Here is a 6,379-nt window from a genome sequence, read left to right as displayed (position 1 = left end):
AAAAACTAGTAATTATTTAAGATATAAGTAGCTATGATATCCATACTTTTATAACAATTATTGAACTTTATTACTTCCATATTATTATTATTATTATTATTATTATTATTATTATTATTACTGTGAACTTCAGACATGTAACTTTTCAGTGGCTTATTAAATACTTACCACATTGTTATGTAATGTCAATACAAGGGGAAAAAAAAGTATTTCTACCTTAAAGAAACCCATGGTAGAGACATGTATTTGTAAATAGATAAATTAGTACTAAAAGACAAAGACTCAACAAAGAAACATGGTCTAAGTGTTTCTGAATCCTGGAGATGTATTATTATGTCCTATGTGTCCTTACTTATGAGGCAAAATAATATGGAAATAGAATAATCTGAGAGAATAATCTGAGAATGATGCTTGCTTTGGCAGCACATATACTAAAATTAGAATCATACAAAGAAGATTAGCCTGGATCCTGTGCAAGGATTCTTGAAGTGTTCCATATTAAAAAAAATAATAATAATAATCTGAGAATGATTAAGGATGAATCTGAGATAAAACAACCTCGCTGTGCAATTGACTGGCCTCTTTAGGAACGGTCTTCCTTCGAGATCATGGTGTCCAAAGATATAATTTGTTATACCTTAAACATAATAAAAGCAGTCACCTGCTGGAAAGTTTTAGTAAGTCTATTTAGGTAGAAGTGACACCCAACCAGTTTCTAAAGTTCTTTGGAAAATCCCATGCCTTTGAGTGAGAGAGATCGAAAAGGCAAAGCTGGGTGTAAGGACCCAGCATGACTGAGCTACATGGTACAAGTTAGAATTCAAGAAATCCCTCTACAATTGGGAAGAAGCACACAGAGGTGCTGAGTGTAACAGACTGAGGTTGTAAGGCCCACTCACTCTAGCCAAAGCTGGTGTTGAGGTTGGCTTCAGTATGAAGAGTAAAGCTGCCAATTCAGATGTTATTAACACAAAGCAAAGAGCATCAATAAACATTATTGAGAAAGGTGTTTAGTGAATGCTCTACTATATTCCACATTTCAAAAATGTTCAAACCATAGTAGAACCAATGAACAATGCAATCGAAGAACATAAAGTTAATATAGTCTTTCATTTTTTCAACAGATTGACAGTATATAAGAATCACTTATCAAAGAGACTCCTCTGAAACAAACATGTATAAGAGTGATTTTGGGGGGGAACAAAATAAAACTGTTTTTTGTATTTTCTCAGAATAAAAGCCTGGCAGTTTGTTTGGGCTATTTTTTTTTTGTGACTGTTTGCAAGTGGAGACAATATTTTGTTTTTGTGGACTATCTCATTTTTAGCTAACAGTCGTGTTAATAGAGCACTGCAAAACTGAGGTCCATACATCTAACTATCCTCAAATACATTTCTAGTCATAATCCTTCAAAACTCCTTATAAAACTCACCTCCTTCGTTGAACCTCACTTCATTTGATAGTCAGTGAAGTGGTATTATCAAATTAAAATATATCAGCATGCATATAAATGTTAATTTGTTCTAATATGTGGTCTTCAGTAGGATTCCTAACACTTTCATTTGATTAACTTTTTAAATAAAATCTTTCAGCGTTTTAAGATTATTTTTATGGCTTATAATGTACATAACACACCCTCAAAATATATTGATTATTGTAATAATATAAGATCCATGTACTTCATTTATGCCAGCTTACAGATCACCCTCAAGTGCTTTGATTTAACAGTTTTTCCCTGGCAGTTAATTTAAAGTTAGAACATTGGTCTTCCAAATCTGACATTTGTGTGATTGGTGGATTGTACTGAAATTTTATTGAACTTTGTCTTGTTTTTGTTCTCACTGGCTCATCAGATGCTGTGCTGTCAAAAAAAGAGCATTAACAACTTCTCTACCTCTCTGTCTATAGTGTATCTTTTGCAAGAGTATTGCTGATCAGTTCATGAATAGTTCTTAGCTTGGCTACAGCCTTATAGTAGCCTGTAGTAGCCTACAGCCTACTATAACCTTTATAGCCTTCAGGGAGCTATTTGTCTTTGCATTTCCTAATCTTGTGATTTATATACTAGTAAGCCCAAGGGCTACTCCTCATCTCTAAGGTGGCTACACACACTCTCTCTTTATTTTGTTGCCAAATCTGCCTTTTCCCTCTTTTAAAGTAACCATTACCTTCTATATTCTTTGAGAACACTTTTTTTTTCAAGACTGGCTCAATTTTTCTTGCTGGCTCTAAAGAAAACCTATTACTAGGCTACTATTAAGTCCTGCTAGCATATATTCTGATCACTATGAATAAGTAGCCAGGTGATGGCACTTTTATTTTTAAATATTTTTACAAATATTCTGGACTACTGAGAATCTCAGCCTTTAGTTTCTACCTGTTAATTTCTACTTCATTCAAGAAAATATACATTTAAGAAAAGTTAACATAAAAATATTACTTCTGCTTTCTGGATTTAAATTTAAAAACAGTGTTTACATTTTTAAGCCTCACGTTGAACTAAGGTTGTGTTATCTCCTGTTCTTATATCTCACCTTTATCTATGAATGTCCTTCTACTCAACAATTGCATGACCTCCCCAAAACAAACAAACATATCATTTCAGAACAGTGAAGATCTTCTAGGATCAAGTTGGTAACTTAGATTTATAGACACCCATTACCACAAGAATATGTATTTGTGTGTATGTACTCACATGTGTATACATACATGCATGTATATGCATGCATATATAATTAAATATTTATTTTCTTTATTATCTACATATGTTTATGAATATATGTGCATACAAATATACATTTAATGCATGTGTATATTCATAAGTGTTTATCATATATGTATGTGCTATTTCCTCTCCTATGTGACCATTCATACCATCATACCATACAACTTCTTTTTCATTAACGTTCTTTGCTGAGAATGTCATGTATTTTTTTTTTCAGCTTTATTGAAGTATAATTGAAAAAATAAATATTACATAAATTTACAGCGCACAATGTGATGTTTGATATACATATACATTGCAAAATGATTAATACAATAAAATTAATTAACGTATCCATCAACTCAAGTAGGTATCATGTGTGTGTGTGTTTATAACATTTAAGATTTACTATCTTAACAACTTTCAAGTACAGTATTAATACAGCATTATTAACTATAGTCATCATACTGTACATTAAATCTCCAGAATTTATTCATCTTGCATAACAGAAATGACATCTTTTTAAACTGAGAACATTGAAGTAATCAGGAGAAAACTTCCATAATTTTCCACTTAACTTCATGTGTTTGTGTCCATACACTATACCTTCTCCTACTTACATGGATTAAACTGCCCAGGCTCCTAGCTAAGGACAACTTCTGCAGTTCACATTAGGCCAATCTTTTCTGATCTACTCAAGGATAATATTCCATCAAGTTTACCCTTTCTCAACTTCATCAAATTATCCCTTTCTCCTGAACCATTTATGTAAACTTTCAAACATCCTGTATTTCAAAAAACTAAAACAAAGAAAAAACTAATAAACATTTTGGCCATACTTCCCCCTCAGTTGAGATCTCATTTCTCTTATTTTCTTTACAGAAAGTCTTCTGTTCTTTTCATTCTATCTTGAACCCCCCACTCCAATAAGATGTTTGCTCCCACTGCTCCAGTGAAACCCTTGACTAGGGCTACTGGACTATAGAACTGCTGAATCTAATGGTCATTTCTCAGTGTTCATCCTACTTGAAGAGTTGATGACTCCCTTGGCCTTTAAACACCTTTTCTCTTGGCTTCCAATATATCATAGGCATTTGAGGATTTTTTTTTTTTTTTCAGTACACGGGCCTCTCACCACTGTGGCCTCTCCCGCCGCGGAGCACAGGCTCTGGACGTGCAGGCTCAGCGGCCATGGCTCACAGGCCCAGCCGCTCCACGGCATGTGAGATCCTCCCGGACCGGTGTACGAACCTGCATCCCCTGCATCAGCAGGCGGACTCTCAACCACTGTGCCACTGGGGAAGCCCAGCTTTTGGGGATTTTGTTTTGGTTTTGTTTTTTTCTTTTTCTTCTTCCTGTTTTACTTCTCTTTCTTAGTCTCATTTTTTGGTTCTTCCTCATTTCCCAATTCCCTAAAGTTGTATGTTTTAGTATTAGTATTAATAGAGTCTGTCTGTTAGTATTAATAGAGTATTAATAGAAGAGTCCTTAGAACTCTTGTCTTTTCTATTCATCGTGTACTCCCTTTACATCCTAAAACTTCCTAAGTTCATATTTTGAGCTCAGACCTACAGTAGTCTATCCCACAGGGATATCTAAATGGTATCCAAGGCATTAAACATCTCAAATTGAGCTCCTTATATCTTCACTCAAGACTGCTCTTCCTAAGTCAATATTCTCCTTTTTAGTAAAGAAAAACTTGAGACCTTCCAATGTTTTAGTCATCTGATTCCTGTCTTCTGCTCACTCTTAACATTTGGTTTATTAGCAAATCCTTGTGCCTCCTCTTTCCCTGTTTTGCCAAACCTTAGTTCTTCCTACCTGCCTAGAATGGTTCTAAATGCTCTTCAGAGATTACCTCTCAATTAGTTACTATTATTATTATTCCTGTTTTTACAAAAGGGAGAAATGTTAACCAAAAAAATAGACCACTGTCTTTTATGTTTTAAGTAACTAACTGGATTTCAAATCTGTGCAAATGAACTCTAGAGGCTGGTCATCTGACCACTGTGCTACGCCACCAGAGTTAATCAGATTTTACTATTTCTCAGTGCTTCTACTACTTCAAACTGGATGTAGGAGTCGAAGCCAACATTGTTTCTCTTGTAAATCATGCAAAACCTCCTGCCTTGGCTTGTCTGCTTTTACTATTTTCCCCATCTATCTTCCAGAGTGATCCTTTTAAAATATAATTCAGATCATGTCACTGCTGTGCTTAAAAGTGTCCAATGGCTCCCATCACACTCAGACAAAAAACCCATGAGTCCCTGTATGTTCTACACCCTGTTCTCTCTCTGACTTCACCACTGTCTTTCCCAATCACTTCTCTACAGACCACTGGTCTCCTAATGCTTTCCCAAAGACACCTGCAATGTATCCACCAGGTTGCCTCCTCCCTCAGAGTTTTGACATAAGCTCTCCCTATTTTCTGGAATAAACTTTTCCAAGTTCATGCATTATTCTCTATCCTCCTTCAGCCCTTATCTGACTTTTATTTATATATTGAGACTTCTCTTGGTATCAAATATTTCAGCCTTTCCCCTTCCTAGTCTACTTCCCTGCCTTACTATTTTTTTCTTAGTGTTTATCACGAGCCAACATTTAATATATTTTGCATGTATTGTTAGTCTTTTTGTCTCCCTGTCTAGACTGGAAGTTTATTTGTCTCCCTGCAGGGTTTACTATAGTATCTCCAGGACTCAAAAGATTGCTTGGAATGTTTTTTATGCATAATAAATATTTGTTGAATAAAAATTAACAAGCATTTATTCCATCATCTTGACTCAAAATTTCAAGATTATGATTATTTTTTTTTCCCAAAGAGACCTATTAATTCTCAGGTTATGATGTCTAGAAGTGCTATGAGATTCCTTCTTACAATCCTGGTATTGGTCAGTGTGTTTCTGATTAAATTTGAGACTCTTACTATACTTTTATTTTTACTTCTCATTTTGTCCATATTTTATAGGGCATTCATCATTATCATTTTAAAAGAAAGATGCATTTTATTATAATTCTCTTCCAAAATCTCTGTTTATGAATCATTAACAAATTAAACAAAACATTTCTATTTGTAAATCAAAGCCAATATCTGGTTCTTATTTCAAATTTCCAGCTTCATCTCTCACTAGCTTTCTCCTTAAACCATACATTAGTATCAAAGAAATCACCATCTGTTTCTCATACATAACATTCATTTAAATATATTTTCCTTAGTCTTCTCTAAAACAAGATTTGATTGATTTCATTACATCTACCTCCAGTCCAGTTTCTTTCTATCAGTTCCTTTTCCTTCTTATCTCTCTTTTAATGAATCCTTATTTGAAATCCAAAAATTGAAATCTCTTTCATATACACTTGTAGCACTTTATCTTCACACTCGTAACTAGCTATTGTGTTGTAAGTTTTAAAATCTGTCCCTTTCATGAAACTGTATGCTCTGTGAGAGCAAGGACTGTGTCTTAAATACCGCTGCTAGTCTGAGACACAGCATATAGTGTGTGTGTGTGTATATATATATATATATATATATACACACGCATACATTTGTATATATACCTTTTATATATATATTTATTGAACTGTTGGAAGATTGTATGAATGTACCATCTGTTTTGTTGGCCAACAGAAATCCTATTTATTCCTTTAATGAATTTATCCCATCTTTCTAATTTT

The 6,379-nt window shown here is 34.0% G+C and overlaps 1 pseudogene; it reads left to right on the top strand.

Moving 5' to 3' along the window:
- Positions 1 to 411: 411 nt before the first annotated feature.
- On the top strand, positions 412 to 503 carry LOC132477831 (U6 spliceosomal RNA; annotated as a pseudogene).
- The last annotated feature ends 5,876 nt before the right edge of the window (positions 504 to 6,379 follow it).

Source organism: Mesoplodon densirostris, chromosome 17 (assembly GCF_025265405.1).
Source record: "Mesoplodon densirostris isolate mMesDen1 chromosome 17, mMesDen1 primary haplotype, whole genome shotgun sequence".
Classification (NCBI taxonomy): Eukaryota; Metazoa; Chordata; class Mammalia; order Artiodactyla; family Ziphiidae; genus Mesoplodon; species Mesoplodon densirostris.
The sequence above is the reverse complement of the archived record's forward strand: the minus strand, read 5'-3'. Positions and strand labels throughout refer to the sequence as shown.